At 41.7% G+C, this 20139-nt stretch overlaps 1 long non-coding RNA gene across 2 annotated transcripts; it reads right to left on the reverse strand.

Annotated features, from left to right (window-relative positions):
• Positions 1–10902: 10902 nt before the first annotated feature.
• Positions 10903–18724, reverse strand: LOC109742935 (uncharacterized). 2 transcript variants are annotated; one of them, XR_005763672.3, is made up of 13 exons: positions 18456–18724; positions 18042–18161; positions 17830–17879; positions 17587–17661; positions 17398–17484; positions 16170–16307; positions 15885–16032; positions 15647–15764; positions 14484–14837; positions 13888–14115; positions 12623–12880; positions 11588–11715; positions 10903–11122 (listed from the first exon to the last, which is right to left on the reverse strand). It is a non-coding gene; the product is annotated as an uncharacterized lncRNA (long non-coding RNA). The 2 variants fall into 2 exon arrangements; XR_012188813.1 differs by having other exon boundaries at positions 18460–18697.
• Between the last annotated feature and the right edge of the window lie 1415 nt (positions 18725–20139).

The raw sequence follows: 20139 nt of genomic DNA on the forward strand, positions 1-20139 counted from the left end.
TCTGTCTATCGTGCTGCGAAACTCCCGCCTCTTCAACCCGCGCCTTGTTAGCTCGAAATATTTAAGATATATCTTTGTCTCGTTGTGCTCCGACAACTCCCTCCATCTCAACCCGCGCCTTGCTATTCCGAAATTACAACGCGCGCGAAAACTCCCACCTCCTGTGAAATCCCGACACGCGAAATGCCCGTGGTACCCCTGAACCGAAAGAACCGCCTCAAATCGGTGGGGGTACTTTCGTAACTTACCCCACATTTCGGACAAGCGCGTCTCTAAGCCATGGTTCCCCACTGCTATCCCATCCACCCACCCATTCGTACACCGAGGCCGCGAAAACCCGCGACGAAACCCCACACCCTGCTCCGTCCGCCACCCAGCCGAAGCCTCTTCCCCGACGACGTCGTCCACAGCAACACCTCGACGTCCCTCATCCACCGTACCGGATGAGGATCCGTCGTCGATCTCATCGTCCCGCCGGCTCAGCCACCCCGTCCTCCACCTCCAAGGAGCTGCCCCGACGTTCCCCTTGTCTTTCGCGCCACCTCCATTCCCACACCGCCATCTTCACCTGCACCACCAGAAGAGCATCATCATCACCGTTTCCTCGGATGAAGCTGCGGCCTAATCGGCGCCACCAAAGAGGTTGTACACTAATCGCCGCATTTTCTTCTTGATTCGATCTCACGGTGCTGCCGGCGCTCGGTCCCGAGCCGACACGGCGCGGCGTGGCTCCATCCACGGCGGCGTCGCCGGCCACTTCCTCCACGGTGTCGCTCCCTCGGCGGCGACGTCCACATCAGTAGGAGCTGCTGCTGCTTTAGCTCTCGCTCGCGCTGCTGCTCTGCTCTTGCTCTCGGTCCCCTGCCTGGTCTGCTCTTGCTATTGCTCTTGCTCGCGCTGCTGCTCTCGCTCTTGCTCTTGCTTGCGATGCTGCTCCGATTTAGCTACACTTCAGTCGACTGAATCGACTTTTGGGTCATTCGATTTTCAGGGGGTGGGGGGGGGGGGCTCGCCGGGGTGAAGGAAGAACCAGCCGCAGCGGGGAGGGGGGCTCGCCGGAGAGGTACCCCACTATCTATCTTAGGGTTCAGGATGGGGGCGGTGGTCGCCGGCGGTGGCGGGGCGTTGGCGGGGCGGTGGCGTGGGGATCGCCGGAGAAAAAGCTCGGCACGGGGGGGGGCTAGAGGGATGGCCGGGGCGGCGGCGGACCGACGGTGGGGAGTGTTTTCGGGGCGGGCGGGGCGGCGCACCGCCGCCCGCGGGCGGCGGGGGGCTGCTGTTTGGCCGGTGGTGGCTGGCGGCTCAGGGGGGTGGAGGTTGAAGATGAACCGCAGGCCCTTGATTTCGTATCCAACGGCTGCAAAATCGACTGACCAGAGATGAAAAAGTCAGTCGACCGACGTGTAGCCTCACCTTGCTAGTGCGTTCAGTTTCGACAGCAAAATTCAGTTTCGACAGTTAAGTTCAGTTTCGACAGTTAAGTTTAGTTTCGACAGTTAAATTCAGTTTCGACAGTTAAGTTCAGAGATGAGCGGCTGATGTATTTTACATCTAGCACTTTGTGGTTATGTATTTTATGTCATGTATTGGAGATGTTATTAGAATTCCACTCAGGTTAACGTTGTTCGTTGTCTCTCTTGTCCTGCTTCAGCCTCGGCGTCGTACAACTCACCGGAGCTGCTCCAACGACGAAACCCTCCATCACAGCGGAGCAGTACCTCGGGCTCCATCTCCAGACGCCTAAGATCTTCTTCCCCTCCTCCGACAGCCAAGTCAGCCGGAGCATCCTCACCGGCCAACCCAATCACGCTGAGATCGACATGGCTTCGCCAAAGAGGTTGTACACTTATTGCATCTCTTTTTTACTCTACATGTTATATATATTGTCCACTGAGCACTCGTAGTAACGGGAAATACGATTATTTTATCCAACTATATGACAAGCAGTGAGGTACCAGGCAACTTAGCTATCCGTGATGGACTCTCTTGAACGCCATCATTATTTATCTCTGCGCGTTTGAGCTGTGCATTTGTTGATGGGCCTGGGAGTTGAGCTAGTATGGCAGTGGCCTGGGTCCAAAGTAATAGAAGTAGCACAAAAACATTTTTTTAGTGTAGGATTTTCCTTGCTCAAGCCTGCCTACTAGAATCGCCAGTGCTTGAAAGGAAAAGTGAATGAAAAACATCAGAATTGGAAAGTTTCCTATGGTACTACTTTTCATGAATTTGGTGCAAAGGAATGGAGCAAAGGAAAACTGTAGGATTTGTTCCTTTATTGTCTCCTTGAAAGAAAAACCATAGGAATTCTAATTTCCACTTCTCCTCCTTTTCATATTCCTATTCATCAAGCACAAGACTAAGAGATAGTAGCATAATAGCATTATAACCGTACATTTTCTTGTGGTTTGACTTAATCTCACCATGCTTTTTTGCATCCTGTGATCTTCCAATTGTTGTGAATCAAACACCCATATTGGCAGAAATCCCGTGTTTTTAAATTCTCTGTTTTGCACGTGCATTCCTATCCTATTCCTGTCTATTTCCTATCCCTGCATTGTTAGAATCCTAAAATTCAAACAAACCCTTACTCAATTACTTCTGTTACAGATATGTGTCAAAGAAAACCTTGTGTGGTTTGTCCTGCTCCTGCGGCGCTGTGTTCCACCCCAGCTCAGCTGCTCCAACGACGGAAGGGTTCACCACAGCAGGGATCCGCTCTCCAGACTGTCTTTCGCCGCCTCAGATCTTCTTCCCCGCCACCGACAGCCACGGCAACTGCATTACCATCATCAACTGAGCAGATGACCTAGAGGACTACACGGGTCCGCAAGAGAGGTCGCACTCTTCCGTGTCTGCTTACGTTATGCGTCGCTTAATATGATGACATGCTACATTATCGTCGTGTTCACCTATTAGACTCCGAGTCAGGGTCAAACTAATGCTGAAACTTGAGTTTTTAAATGGTTGTGGGGTACATATTGGGGCAGCAATCAGTACTATCTGTCTACTATCTGGTTAATCTCCGGTGTCTACTATGAGTTTCATGTTGGGTGCAAACAAACATTAAAGGAGCCATTATCTGTATTTTTTAACTAAAGCTATTATCTGCGTGCTATCATTGGTTTTGGGTCTATCCACAGTTTGCTACCATCACTCTGGATTTGTGCATGCACTCCTTACATAATCTCACTATGTTTTATTCCTATGCATGCCAGTTATTGTACACAATGGAACTGATCATGTAGAGAAAAAGAGACGAGCCTTGCGTGGCAATAAAATTTCATGCAGACGTCGTTCCATGGTGGGCGCAAAGGCAGCCCCCCTCCACCCATTTCGCATCGTAATCCAGAGGAAGATAACTGCTCTGAGGGGGATTCAGAAGGAGAAGACCACTCCTATTTACCCCATGATGTCTTCGTCCTAACTTGGCATGCTGATGTTGGTAATATCATGCATATGGTGCCTTGCATTGCTTACTGTATACATTAAAGATGTCATCTGCTTAGTTTAGACATGCTTTGTGTCAATGCCATCTGTTTAGTTTCTTTATCGTATATGTGAATCATGCAATGCCATCTTGTCTAGCCAGGCATCATATATGTGAATTTTGCAATGCCACCCTGGTTAGCCAGTCATCTTATATGTGAATTATATCATGCCATCATTTTTTTATTACGTGTTAAATTTGTCAACAATTTTAGTACATTCAATTACTCTTCCTGTGCATTAGCCATTCGGCACGGTCATGGAAAAATCTGGAGTGGAAACAAGGTCTTCAGAGCAGACAATGCTATCTGACGAAGCGCATGTCTTGCTGGTTACCGATAGCTCCTCAGAGGAGGATTCAGAGACAGATGACCAGTCATATTCCCCCCCCCTGTGGTGCATGCCCTAACTTGGCAGGGTTATGTTGCTCATATCGTGCGTATGGTATCTTGCATTGCTATGTCATTTGCTTAGTTTAGACATGCTTTGTGTGAATGCCACCTGTTTAGTGTCTAATTACCATGCATATACGTGAATTATGCAATGCCATCTTGTTGCAAGACATTATATATGTGAATTATGCAATGTTATCTTGTTGCAAGGCATTATGTATGTGAATTATGCAATGCCATGCTGTTTAGGCAAGCCTCATATATGTGAATTATATCATGCCATCCTTTTTTTGTATTTCTCATTGCTTTTGTCGACAATGTTTGTATATTCAACTGCTCTTCCTGTGCATCAGCCATTTGAATTGGTGATGGAGAAATTTGGAGTGAAAACAAGGTCTTCAGAGCAGACAATGCTACCTGCTGAAGCAGATATCTTGCTGGTTACAGATAGCTCTTCAGAGGAGGATTCAGAGGCAGATGACCAGTCCTATTATCCCCCTGAGGTGTATGCTCAAACTTGGCAGGGTTATATTACTCATATAATGCATATGTTGTATTGCAATGCTTAGTTTTTACATCATATACACAATATTGAATGCCATTTCCTTAGTTGACACATCATATATGCGATTGCCCTCTGCTCACTTCCATAGTATATAAATCATATATTTGAATTATGTCATGCCATGATGTTTACATAGACAGCATGTATCTGAATTATGGCATGCCAACCCATTTTCTAAAGACATAATATAGTTATATCATCTCATCCTGTTTACATAGTCATCATATTTTAAATTATGTCATTCTATCCGTGAATTATATCATGCCATCATGTTTCCATCGACGACATGTTTGTGATTTATGGCATGCCAACCACTTTAATAGACACTTCGTATAGTTATATCATGTCATCCTGTTTACATAGTCATCATATTTTGAAGTATGTCATTCTATCCTGTTTAGTTAGCCATCATACATGTGAAATTGTGTCATGCTATCCTGTTTAATTAGCCATCATATATGTGAAATTATGTCCTGCTATTCTGTTTGCTTAGACAACATAAATGTGAATTATTTCATGCCCTGTTTTCTTCCCTACTATCCATCGCACCTGTCTATCTTACAATGTCTGTACATTCAATTACTTTTCTTGTTTATCAGCCATTTCAATTGGAGGGAGTGATGGCAGTATCTGTGGGAGTAAAAACACGGTCTTCAGAAAAGATTGTGCTACCTGTCGATGCAGATAGAACCACGGTTGTACTTGCCCAAGAACCAGCCACACCACACATAACCCAGACTCATGCAGATTGTACCCCTACCCAGTTAGACAGAGAACCAACTACACCCCTTCTAACCCCAACCCCAGCAGATAGACACCCAGTTCCCGTTGACACAGCACCGTCTCCACCACAGAGCACCCAAACACGAGCAGTTAGTAAGGCAACTGCAGTGCCCAAATCACGAGGACCACCACTCCGAATCCGAAGTCAACGCTTAAAGCAGAAGAAGAATTGTTCTCAGGTCAGGTTCTGTAGCTATGGTTCATACTACTTTGCTCTTGCATCACTATATTTACTGATACCAACTAATTTCAAATTTGAAGGATGCAATTGAAACTCCAATGGCGCAACAGGTATGTTTTAAACCTGTTTCTTCAACGTGTTTGGCTGTTTGCTGTTGTAACTTGCTCTATGTTGATTTCAGTTTCAATTGAATAAACAGTTATGTTCTCATGCCACGCACATTACAAGTGTTGTTATTGCTGTGTAGTTTCCCACACTTATATTCTGTCTATGCTGCTTTGTCTTAAATAGATATGATTCGAACTGTATCTATCTTGATTTGGCAACATAAACTAGAATGATATAGACCATACAGTGACCATACTACATAGATATATGTTTGTTTCATGCTGTTATCCTGTCCACCTTACTACTGAACTGGTTTACCAAAATGAGTTTCATATACTACATTGTAAACCTGAGATGTGTTTGTTTGTTTCTCTTTTAGAACGCGGATAAAATATTGGAGAAGAGTACCCTGTTATGCAATGGTAAAGGAAGTAATGCAGATAAGGTTCAAGATAGTGAGACATCCCTATTGGTCTCCAAGAAAGCTGATAAAAACTATATTGAAGACACTGAGACAACCCCAAAGTCCTGTCTTGATGTAGTGTTCGAGTTACTGGCTACCACTGCTGGCACCAGCTCTTCGAACTCGTTGCCTGAATCAGTTCGGCTTCTTGAGTCTCAACTTCAAGTTGAAAGACATCGATCAGATGTTATGCGACAGGAAGCCGAAGGACTGAGGAAGTCCCTGCAGAATTCAGATGCATACTTTCTGGTGCAACAGCAAGCGCTGGAGGACTTAAGCGCCAAACAAGAGAAAGTTAATAAGCTTGCTAAGCATCTTGCCAGCATTATGGGTACCCAGGATATTGTTTCTTGAGCTCTTCTGAAGTGGTTTCAGTTCTGGACTTGTTTTGCCGCGGCGTTTATACACTGCTGTGTTCCCTATATTTGCACTGGTGGCGAACTTTGATGCCCAGTGGATGTAATATGTGTAATAGCCGTGACAGCCTAGTGTAAGTTGCTTGCTTATTTATTTCCTTGTTGTCTTGTTTATTTGTTTGCTTGTAGTCAGTGCAGTTCTTTTTCTGCGGTTTGCTAGTGGCTGCAACAACCTATTTTTTAAAACTAGGCCACAATAACCATGGGCTAATATTTACTATAGTGACACTGGGCCTCCTACGGGCCGTAGAAACAGTGGGCCTTCTACGGGCCGTAGAAACAGTGGGCCTTCTACGGGCCGTATCATCAATGGGCCTTATACGGGCCGTATGATCGATTGGCCAAACATGGGCCAAACAGACTGCATTCTGGCCGTAAACGGGCTAGAGTTGGAATCGTCCGTTCATGGGCCGACCATAACGGGCCATCGTTAATAGGCCGTATTTGATGACGCTATGAAAACGGCCCAACGTATTAACGGACCACAAACGGGCCGACTGTAACCACGGGGCTGAATTTGGCCCACAAGCAGAAAATGACAGTAACGGACCGTAAGTAAACGAATGCTGGAAAATAGCCCAAGAATAAATGGGCTTTGAGAAGGCCGAAAGATAACATGGGCTGGAAACGGCCCAACGGAATAACGGGCCGTTAATGGGTATAAAGTGATACACTGTTCTTTACGGGCCAGTTTCACCACGGGCCGTTAATGAGTGTAAAGTGATACACTGTTCATTACGGGCTAGTTTGACCACGGGCCGTTAATAGGCCAAGAGTTACATAGGGCCTCATATGGGCCGAAAGACGTCATGGGCCATACATGGGCCAGAAGTGAAAACGGGCTGGAATCATATTGGATGGCCTAGATGACGCTACTGGGCCTAATTCGAATAGGGCGTAACGAGCCTTGGGTTAGCGGGCTGTAAATGGGCTATATGCGAACAGGCCGTTAACAGGCTTTCCATGGGCCGGCCCGCCACCTTTTGACCAAGTCAAACGGGCCGGCCTTTTTACAGGAATGGGCCTCTGTTGGGCCGTGCCACATGTCGACGTATCATAGGCGCCTTCTGTCCAATGAGTGGATGACATCTGTCCCAAGGATGAGCCGACACGTGTTTCCTCCAGCCAATGATGATTTTACACGTGGAAAATCCCGATTGGTCGGGGCTGTTAACGGGTTATCGGATCCAAAACCCGACCCGATAGCTTAACGGCGTTCCGTTACGGTGGATGGCACGTGTCGGTCACCCTTGACTAAAGCACTTCTGTGACGCGCGATTTATCGTCATGGAAGTGGACACTTCCGTGATGATAATTTTGGTAATGTCATGGAACACTTCTACGACAGCACAGGTATGACTATCTTGATTCTGTCAGAAATTTGTCATGGATATCATGTTTCTAGAAAAAAAATCATGCTTCTAGAAAAAAAAGCTAAAAAAACGCTATGCTTCTAGAAACAAAATCATGCTTTTATGTGCTCAATAAAAAAGCTCTCCTTTCATGCTTTACTAAAAACAATTTTCTCATATATATCATGTTTCATAAAAATAAAGGCGTCGAGGTCGTGAGGCACGGACCAACAAACTAGGGGGGCACGACACGTTCCAGGCCCAGGTCATGCTGACCCATTGCGCCGGGCTCACAGGGCTCCCCCCCGGTGGGTTCGGTGTTCCTGGTGTCCTTACTGACTTGAAAATTCGTGAAATATTTTTCTTTTATTTTCTGGTCCCAAGTTAATATTATTTTCAAATTTCTAGAATCTGTAGAAAATTGCAGCTGGCAATTGGCACTGGGTTAATAGGTTAGTACAATAAAATTGTATAAATATGTGTCAAAACTATGTAATAATGGTATAAATGTAGCATGGACATAGCAAAAGTTAGGGATACATTTGAGACATATCCAAGATCTTTTGCTCTACCAACATTGGGAAATGTCAAGGTAGAAATTAAGTGTAGAGTGTATAAATCATGTCTTCTAAGAATGTTTGTTTGTTTCAATTAAGTGTAATTTTCTTTGTTAAAAACAAAGAATGGACCGGATAGTTGTACAAAAAATTCATTTCGTTGTTGAGGATTGTGGCAGCTACTTATCTTGTGAGTTCTTACAGTTGCGAGATATTCATGATCCATCCATCGCTAGGTGTTGAACCATATGGAGGCACATGAACACAATCATCTTTGGTAACCAGATTAGAAACATGGTATGTCTCTTTGTTTTTAAGGAGCATTTTTCCATGATCATATGGACAATCCTAGTCTTAAGGAGGAGATGCAAATATCACTAGATCATTGGTAATTTCATCTCTTTTTCTTGTAACTCCACGTGCACATCTTCATAGATAAAAGATAAAATGGCATAATAGGGGCCTTGCCTATTTTTATGCTAAAAACAATAGAAACTTTCCAAGTATCTCTTGGTTTACAGGTCTACAAATCAAGTTAAGGTGGTTCAAGTATCATTGAACTAATATGTTCTTTAAAGTTAAGGGCATGTCGTGGGAGCTCGACTCCACCCCAGTTCCACTTCCCCTCTAGAATGGAAAAAAGATGTTTGGCCAACAAATTTGATGCAGATATAGATTAGGGAGAGGTTGTTGTGAAATATCTAAATTTCTCCTTTAAAGGGTTATATTTTCTTTAGTTGCTTTCATATTGATCATATTTTATTCTTCTCCGCTTCACACACATCATGAGATGGAGTGTCTAACCTTCTCATGTATTTTATTTGTTGATCACCAGCAATTGATGAACGTACAAGAGTGCACCTAGTCGAGGAGTAAAGTGGCTCAGGTAGGATGATGGCTTGGGGTAGTTTAGTTATATTGGCGTGTAACTTCACATCAACTCCATTGTTGGTTGGGTGTTAGGGGTGTGCAGGGGGTGATGTGGAGCTATCAGATGAAGTACCTTAGGTTACACTAGTAGACTGCCCGTGCGTTGCCACGGGCATGTCAACTTTAACATGGATTGAAAAAATAGCCAATAACAAAAATAATAATTAAAATCCACTTCACTTGCAATATATTTTGATAAAAAATTGAAACATTGAACTCTTTATTGTGCACTTCATTACAAATGATAATAACACTTGAATGCCTTTATTATTTATGCTTAAGATTCGATCATCTCACGAAAGCATGTGTATTGTTATTATCCATTAATTAAAGACAAACACATGGAGTACTGTGTTCCCTTTAAACAAATCTGCAAACCCCCAAACCTAGAACATAAGTGGGGACGTGTCCTGACAGCACATCATGCCAGACCAAAACTTTCAACTCTTATCGTGTGGCAATATAAAATGTCCGAAAAAATACAGCTCTCTAAAATAATGCAAGGCAGCCCCAAGATATCGAGGTTCTAAATTGCTAGGAGCTTAAATGCTTAATAATACAATCATGTTTCTCCACTTTGAGCCAGTCCAACGTGAACTACTTCATTAATACCTACCATCATTCCAAATAACCTGAAAAACCAGAGGTAAAAGACTATACAAATAAAAATTTCAGTTGAGTTGAAAGGCTCAAACTAAAAGCCAACAAATATTTGCAAGGTTATTTCATACTGCTATTTTATTCAGCACCAATAACCTCCTTGTCAGCATCATAATATATCATCCAAAATCATATTACCAGTTTTGGTGCAACTTTATACTACTTACAAATATAAAGAATAATATTAACTAAAAAAACCTTGGATTGTAATAGATGTGAAAAATACTACTATGTTTCAAGGAATCATATGGTGTGAGTATCGTCTGAAAGCTTTTAGGAGAAATAAGGATAGAGAGCTGGTTTGTTCAACGAAACAGATTGGCTCTGCTTACACTAAGTCTAAGTTCATCATCATTCATCATTGTTACATGTATAAATCGGGATAACACACAATGAATAAGAGGAATAAGGATAGAAAGTTTTTAACTTCATCACAATGTTCATTTGCTTATACTTGAAGAAATAAGACAACATCTCCTGTGAAAAATTTATTTTTATTGACAAACGAATTCCCTCCATTTGTTAAAAAGATGCCTATTTGGTTCACCTAGAAGGCAAAGGAGAATTTCATAACATGTCTATGGTACCTTGCTAGAAGGAAAAAGATAATGGGTATACTTGGCTCAAAATCAGAATGGATGATAGGATTACATAGAGTTGTTTGTCCTTTTCGAAGATACAACTTTTGTAAGGAACTGTGTCAACGAATTCGCACAGAAAATATATCATCTGATTCCGGTAATGTATTAGAGCACACTAAATCGTATTTATGAATGCTTAGGAATCTGGACTCTTTAGAAGAAATGGACAGAGCAAATGAGCATGCTCCAATGCAGGTTGTACAGGTTCTATTGTACACATGTTTTTATACAAAATTTATAAGAAACACGGGAATAAAATATGTTTGAGTAGGTAACAAAATTTGTTTTAGAAGATGATGACTTCCTAATATTGAAACACGTAACTGAACTCTACTGGTTTGGGGGAGTTGAAACGGAGGTACAAGACAAGAATGAAGAAATAGGTTTTATTTCTGTTACTCACAAACTACATGTACAACATTGAGAAGCTCCTTGTGAATCAAGCTTACAACAATGAGCACTGAAAAATCATACTCTCTTCTTGCTAGCCAGTGGTGAGAACACCTTTGCAACAATTAGTATTGAAATGTTCTCCTTGACAGGTTCATGAAGAATGCCAGCAATGAAAATCTCATCCAGTATTTAAACCTGAATATTTCACCATTGGTACCCATGGGATTAGTCAGTACTAAAAAGAATGGTAGCTCTTGCAAGAAATTTCATATAACTCGATTGCTGGTTCTTCGGTGTCAAAATTTCAGCATATATGTGAATATTAAATCGACCTCACATACCATGGTTATTAGGAAAAACACTCATCATGCATTTTATAATCAATAGAGGCTATCTTTACCAAAGCTGTATTATCATCGTTGTAATATCCCAGATTTTCATTTGAATGTTCAAACTATTACTACAATAAAGATAACACAGAAAACCAACAGCCAAATACTTTTTAAAATATGTTTATAACACAAAATAAACAATAAAAAACACAATTTTAACAGTAGCATAAACATATTGCGCCATGAAGCAAATGTAATCAGTGCATGCACATCAATTTGTTTTCTCTAGCAAAAAACTATGGGTTTTTTCTAGCAAAAACAACCATACCTCCATTTATTTTGTGGCGCTTTTCCTTCTTCTTTTTATGCCTTCTTTACAGTTTCCCCTCAACTTTAATGAATTGGCAGAGCTCTTGCCTTACCCGTAAAAAAATGGGCACCATATGGAGAGCTAAACTGCACAACACTCATATATGTGAGTCTCTCGAAGATATCAAGTACAAGCAGAAGTATCAAAAGCTTTCAAGTTTGCTAGAAAATTGATAGCATTATCTGGAAGTTCACCTAGATGGCTAGATCCATGTTAACTTTTGAATTGTTAATATTGAATGTAAAAGGTCCAAGAATATACACAACTGGGCACTGTCACACATTGTCATTAGCTAAAAGACCGAAAAGATAAACATCGTAGGAAGAAACATTGATGCAATCCTCGAAAAATTGGTTAACACCCAATTTCAACGGATGCATGCTTGACAAGGAGACACCTCCATTCGAATATGTTGGCAATTAAAAAACAAAACTGCATAGTGGGAAGAATTGATCAGGCTAAGGCAGAAGGATGCAGATGCTGCTCAGGGATAAGTGATTCAGAAAAAACAATCCTCATCGAGGATCTTGCATAGTCTTGCATACATAACTGGATCACCTCTACTATTAAAGGCGATTTTTTTTCTATGACAACAAATTCAAATCTAGCCTGAGAGGACAGAGCACACACTAGTGAAAACAAAGATTAAGAACACAAATACTCAAATAAAATAAACCAAAGCACGAATAGGTTGGTGATGGCCTGCCCGGCTTGGCCCATCTATTCACGCAAGAAATTATTAAAATAGTTAGACCCAGAAAGTAAATTTGTTATAGTTCCGCAGATCTTAAGCACCTAATTTTACGACAACCACCTCCTATAAAATTCCGTGCTGCAAGTTCACAATGACATGGCCCAACTAAAGCTCCTTCTCGTTCTTGTTCTATTTCTTATCTAGAAAACTACCTCATATCTCCCAAATACTGACTAACATCTACAAACATATGCATAACAAATTATCACCACATCACACGGGCAGAAGAAAACACATACCTTAGTCCTAGTCGGTGAAGATGTTAGATCTTTGCACGAGTGCCCACGTACCTTGGTGTAGAGCGGACATTGTCATACTTGGAAGTGCTGCTTGGATGGTGTGCTCCCATCAGCCCACATAGTAGGGGCCACTGCTTGCGCCGCGCTCTCGGACACTGCTCTGCCACTGCCGCAACCACCAGCCACAAGCCCCGCCGCAAGCAGCCGACCAAGATGCTGAATCTTTCCACTAGTGATGCGTTCAGGTGTGCAGTTCATCTAGTAAATTAAAGACATGGTATAAATTATCATTGAGCAATGTGTGGGCAAAAAACATCAGTTCGTTTACTTGCAATGAAGATTCTGAATTTACAAACTATCTTGCCACTTCACACTCATGACTGGCTTATCTTATTCTTATCACTCATTACTCCTGAATAATATATTGGCAGAAAACAATGAAATAGAAAGTCATTTGATCAGTAGATAGAAGCAGGAGCACATCTGTAAAAACACCTAAAGCATGTTCGTTTGAAATAAGGAACAACCTTAATACAAATGATGCAAACCTTAAGGTGCGTTTTCTTACAATATTGTCTTGATCTGAGGACCCCAAATTATACAAAGTGCACCAATGCAATTTCCCTAGCTATTTCACGACATAAAGAGTTCCAGAACAACAACAGCAAAGCTACTGAACTCTTGCCCCAGTTTTGGTCCATAGGTTCCAGTCTGCCCAAGATCTCTTATACGTAAAAATTTGTCCTAATGGCCCCTCCTCGCGTTTCTGTCAAACAAATTCTCATTAAAATTTCTCAAACTCTAGAAGGAATCCATAAACCTGCAAATAAGTGTTCATAAGAACCACACCCCAAGGGATACACATGGAAGAAAACAATGAACATTCTAGTAATTCAGTTAATGGGCAGTGTGCATAGGGCATCATATTGACTATATGATGTTGTGTCAGATGATGTACAAAAAAGCTTGGCAATACGATCAATGGCAGCATACTGATGCCGATACCGCATTTTCATAAAGTTGTCTAGTCTAAGCGAGCAAGCATACCATGTTGAAATTTATAGTGACATGATGATGTGAAACTGAATTGAAAACATAATTCTAGTACTAAACATAAATTTTAAAATACGTGTACTGAAAGATGAGCAACATCAGATCAATTATCTAAATTGTGATCAAACACTGAAGAGATATATGATATATGATATGATAACAACACTAAGAATGTGAATGTTGTGATGAACTTCAATGTGATTATGCAGTACCTACTGAAGAGCACCTTTGTGACATGGAAGTAACTACCATATATATGTGGCCATCCTTTTTCTTTGAGTAGCTCCAAATCAAGCAAAGATATTTGAAAACCACTTGTGTATCTGTAGGCATATTTGTAATCGACATATTTATTGTAACTTGATTCTTCACTTTTGATTCTCTTGAATCCATCAGAATGGTCTTCTTGGTGCGGACTTCGTCCTTCATCAACTAAAAACCTGACCAAAAAGATGAATCAGCTTGTACACAAAACGTTACATCACTGACAAATTTCCAAGATGAATATATACTCTCGTTGTGAAGAGTTAGAACATATCCAGTTAATCCTAACTGAGAAGAGTTAGAACATATCCAAACTTCCTAGAGAGACATGTATTTCTAGGAAGCTTAGGCCGGGTTACAATAATGTACATATATAATGTCTCAGGAAAATCGAATGAAAATTAACCGCAAGGGAGCTAGCAACCCCACCCTTTGGCTCAACTGTTGCACATTGTTGATGCCTGGGGAGGAACATGCTGCCCAGAAATGAAACCTATGTTTTGGTAGAAAAAAATTTGTTCATAAGCGTGACTGAAAGTATTACCTTGGGTGCGGAGTCTGCCAACGCGCTCGGCTCTAGCAACAGCTGGCGAGGTGGTTGCGTGGCTTGGGGGCCATAGCGAGGACGTTGGCCAGGATGGCAGGCAAGCGTGTCGAGATCGAGGATGTGGGGCTTCAGCAGTGGCAAAAGGATGGACGTGTGGATTCTCTCTTAGCAGGCATCACTGTCGACCTGCTAATCAACTTTTTTCTCTTGCTCTGGTTCTGCTATTATTCCGACATGTCGTGCTTAGTTTAATTTCCATATCATTCTTTGACTATGACTGATCAATTGACACCAGTCCTTTCTATGATCTACTACTTCGTAGTTATTTGTCTTGTTTCTCTGCATCACTTGCTGCAAAAATTAAAACTTTCAGGTGCAGGCTCACGAGAATGTTAGTAAAATATTCAAAAAATAATTCTCTTGAGCAGTGGTCATACAAAATGTGACATTGTAGGCTGGATTGCTACCTCAAGGTGCTCCAGAGATCTAAAAAAATAAAAATGTCCAAGGATCTTTTACCCATGTGCACATAAATGGGCACACAATCAAAACTTATGACCTTTTATAGTCTGCTGGATAATGGACACGCTCAGATGCTGCAATTCTAACCTTTAGCTACTTCTCCCAATCATGAATCTGTTGGTAAAGTAATTATGGGCTGCATAAGCTACTGGATACACAGAAATATAATGCACTTGTTCTTGGAGTAACCTGCAACCAAAACAGCCATTCATGCCCATCTTCTTTGAAGTTTGAGGCAGCGGTTGCTCTACTTCAAGTACTGCGACAGTAGAAGGATTGAGATTCTCTATTGTTTTTGTCTAAAACCAGAAAGGAATAAGAAAAATAATATTTGGTCAAGGTTGTTGCAATTCCTCTAACAAATTTCTATGAAGTCCTGCTAGCTGGTATAAAATGCAAACTTACTATAGTATCACTGCCAACCTCTAATACAAATTCTTAACCATGATTCCCTTGAAAAGAATACTTTTCCACATGAAGTTATTGATAAAAAAAGGGACAACTTCAATTTTTCTAAAGTTAAAAGTACACAATAATAAATAGCTAATTCTCATGCACACCTTCAGCTAAATAATTACAGAGACACAAAGTGGAACCATGTAGCACTGGTCTTACACACAACTCAATTATGAACTTACCTGGGTCTGGAACTCTCGCTCTATTAATCTACCAACTTCAGTTTCCTCCTCTGCTACCATATTCAATATTTTAATCTCTCTCCAGCAGTTGTGTTAAGTCCATTATCAGACCCTCAACCTGAAGAATGCATCAAACACAGTTATGTGCTTCCTCGTTGACCCTAACCTTCTTAAGAGAAGTAGTATACTGAATTAATCAAGCACATGTTATGTTTAGTATTTTCACAGCAAGCCATACACAAAGAGGAAGCACGGGATCATAGTAGGCATGCTTGAACACTTAATAATTTAGCAAGAACATGATTTATTAATCGTAAATAATTTTCTTTAGCCATGTAATCTACAGTATGTCTTGAACTGCAGTGCAAAAAGCCTCTCCACATATCCTGAAACAAAGCATCATCAATAAACATTAGTAAAATCCTACCCATCCAAATTTATCTGTTGACAATATCTAGCGCTTAGTTGTTAAATAGGTAAAAAAACAACTTGGCTAAGCCCCCAGTGGTGCTGGTCTGCATACCAAGAAGATGGTGTAGCACTTGAGGCCGCCATCCATGTCGGCGTTCAAAGTCGAACACTGGTTCGCGCATTGTAGCCACATCAAGGATAAGCAGGCTGGCCACAAAGTCCATGGCAGTGGTCGTGGGCATAATAAGTTCTGGAAACAAATTAAACGGATAGATCAAAAAATATACATGCCAACAGAGCTCTTTGCATGTTCAATGAGAACAACAATACTGAATTTGTTTCTTTTAGCAAGCCCAAGAGTAGTAGCAAGAAGTTCCACATATATATAATCCACATCTAATTCCTAGTGAAGTCACTTCGACCTAATCACTTATAAGGTAAGATAGTAAGAAAAGGTGAAGCAAAAGAAAAGCACAGAAAAATTAAACATGCAGATTGATTACCTAAAGCATGCAACGTATCTAAAAGTTTGTTGCCTATGCAACTTCTCCATTCTAATTTAGAGGCTTGCTTGAGTTTGGGGAGAAATAGCTTAAAACGTGGACTTTTTGGGTTGGATAAAGACCTAAAGTATTGACTTCTCATGATTTAGCTGTGTCAGTAAGTTATTCTTGCTCAACCCCTAGGTAGGTGTTTCTCTTTCTAATTTGCTTATGATTTGATAAATCGTGTCTCTTCTGAAGGTTGTAGGAACTCCCAGTTACATGTGCCCTGAACTTATTGCTGATAGTCCGTATGGCTCCAAGTCAGACATATGTTTGCTAGGCAAGCATTCCTATCTAACATTCAGTTGCATGTCTTGCTCGCTTGTTCTCTTGGCTAAAAATCTGCAATTTTCAGGCTGCTTCATCTATGAGATGACTTCGCTGAAGCATGCATTCAAAGTATTTGGAAGTAGCTATGTTGACATGCTCTTTAAGTTAGAGCTCCTTCTTTCCAGCAAAAATATAAAAGAAAAAAAATACAGCTCCTTTCATCAAAACTTGCATCTTAGATGATGTTTTTTCCTAACAGAATATGTAGACACTGGTAAACAAGATAAATGAGTCTGTTGCCGCTCCTCACGCCACCCACCGGCCACCACCTCATCATGATGCCAGGTGAGGACATCGACCAAGTGCAGCGGCGGAGCCAGACGAGACAGCTCAATGTGTTGGGGTTTAGCAAGGTGCGGACATTAACTAATTAAAAAAAGATTGTAATAAACTCTGATCCTACTGTCGAAACTACTTTCACTGAAAGAGATATATCATGGGGCACATTAAACTGGAATTAATTACCTTCGGATGGTTGCATAATTTCTTAAGGGCAGTAATATATGCCAAAACTTTAGTACTCTTTGCTTCTTCAGATATCAAGCGCTTAACCTGACAGGGTCAACCACAGACTCCTGTAAATATAACTCCGACTACCTTACATGTGCCTACTGAATATTGCTTGAAACTCAGAACGGTACAGAATTTCCTTACATTTTTGGAGTGTGTGAAGTGGTTGTACAGTGTCATCTGTAAGGGAGTCAGCTTGCGGCACACTACTTCAACAATCTATACATAAGCAGGGTTAAGTAATGTAGATGAGGCACAATTATATAATGTAAAAAGAAGGAAGAATCACTATAAAAGACAAAATGGATAGCAGGTACACAATACTTTTTGTGTTTTCTGAATGTGTGATGAACATATCTGGCCAAATATACACCGGACAGGACATACCTTTGGTGGCAAGTGATTGGACAGCAGGGCATTCGTTTGTCTCAATATAACTGAATATCATTGAGAAGCCATCAGAAGAATTCAGAAGGTAATTAAGCTAGAGCCCATAAAATTGGAAGAAAATGCATCCAAACAATTCTAGAGGAGATTATTATAACATAAATGTGGAGAATACAGTTGTAAAAAATTATGTAGTGCAGAGTGCAGACAACCTTCTTCAGAGGAAAAGGGCTTGCCTGATTTACTTTTACACTAAGCTCTCCAGATCTCTCAGATCCCAACTTCTTTTCTTCTGTAGTTGCTGTGGGTTCTCTTCCACGAATTATGGGTGCCTTCAGTTAGGGGCAAATAATGTGTTAAATACAGAGGAAAGGAAGATATAATGCAATTAACAGGAATATCACATGGTTTTAGGTGCACAACACACGAAGAAACTTGAATAACAAATATCTGAGAACACCACCATCTGTTAATAAATACTTCCAGATCTCATTCCCCGCTGCCACTGGTCCCCATTCCCTTCCGCCATCGGCCCCTGTTCCCCGGATCCCCCGCTTCCATGAATGGCAGACGGAGAAAGGAGAGGGCAGGGCATCCTAGGGAGAGAGATGAGAGGAGGCGTTTACCTACATAGGTCGCCATCACCTGCGTGTCGCCGCTCCAGAACGATGAGGAAATGATATGGCGTTGGTGGTGGAGACCGGCAGTCGCTGTATAGACGAGAAGGAGCGGTGGCGGCCATGAAGCGGATCAGCATTTGCAAAGAGATCGCCGGCGGAGAAGGGAGGTAGCGCAAGGATCGAGGACGCTCTGGAGGCGGCGGCTTGATGCGAGTGCGAGGGCAGGGGCAAAGGGATCTGTGACCTGGTTGGGGATCGAGGGGGAGGCCTCGCTCGCTCGCCCTTGCGTGCGAGTCGTCGACTTTTTTTCGTTGGTTTTTTTCGTAAGTTTTTTTGACGTTCGATTCTCTCGCGTGCGAGGAGACACCTGGAGGCATCGGCTCCCTCTAACGTGGTTTTTGTTGGGGATCGTTACTTGGAGGTGAAGATGGAGGTGGGAGGGAGGACGAAAAAAAACCGGACGAAAATGGTGGGACGAAAATAAACCCGGAACGGAGACTACCAACTGAGACATTAGGAGTAGAGATTTGGTATCTCTGTCTTTTTGGAATTTTTGGAGAATATAATGGTTTTGTAGAAACCACGGGTTTAAATAATTTTATGTGTTTGGCATGAATAAATACAGCGATTGTATTATCCATAGCCTTCAATATTGAGGCTTTTTTGCGGTATTTGAAAAGGAAGTCTCGCCCTATTTTTCTAAACTGGCGAGAAAAATCTTTTGATTTGAGAAGCTGAAGTATTAATTGCCCATAAATTGGGATACTAAGGTTTTAGATTACTACAATGTTTTGAAAATTGTGTTGCTAAACTAGGCCTTACTCTCTACTAGTTGTTTTTTGAAATCTCGCTGAGGGGAGATATGCTCCACCTGAATAAATATATTTCAAAAGGAGGTAGCCCTTAGATTTGTCATGGCAAAGGTGAAGAGAGGAACAAACACAGAGAGAGGGTCTAGACTACTCACAAACAGTGGCAGAGCTTAGTGTAGACCAACGGGGGCCATGGCCCCCCTTGATTTTTTGCATCTATATAAGAACATGCTATATGTTAGGACTAATTAATGTTTAAAGTAGAGATTAGGCCCCATTCTCCATTAATTTGGTTCTCTTTGAGTAATGGCCCCCTCTTGAATCGTGCTCAAGGTCCGCCACAGTGGCGGAGCTTAGTGTAGACCAACGGGGGCCATGCCCCCCCTTGATTTTTTGCATCTATATAAGACCATGCTATATGTTAGGACTAATTAATGTTTAATGTAGAGATTAGCCCCCCTTCTCCATTAATTTGGTTCACTTTGAGTAATGGCCCCCTCTTGAATCTTGCTCAAGCTCCGCCACTGCTCACAAACGCTTTATCCTGCACTTCGTGGATAAAATGAGTAGCGAACCATTTAACATGAGTGGTGGGTAAAGCAATACTGAATAGTAAATTTTGATGGAGCACCAAACTCTCTCAAAGTTTTCTTCACCTTTGGAGCTATCATGATCTCTGCAAATAACGAGTTAATGCCAACACCAGCTGACTTATTAAGTTTGTAATGAGTTTCGGAAGCACTTCCTTTAAGAATATATCAATATTGTATGGAAAATATTGTCTTCCAGAGCGTGTAGAATCCCTGTGTGAAACAGTAAGCATCTACTGCCATAATACTTGTAAATTGGTCAAGAAACTAACACTCAGCGTTTAGGTC

The sequence above is a fragment of the Aegilops tauschii genome, chromosome 7, assembly GCF_002575655.3.
Source record: "Aegilops tauschii subsp. strangulata cultivar AL8/78 chromosome 7, Aet v6.0, whole genome shotgun sequence".
In the NCBI taxonomy this organism is placed as follows: Eukaryota; Viridiplantae; Streptophyta; class Magnoliopsida; order Poales; family Poaceae; genus Aegilops; species Aegilops tauschii.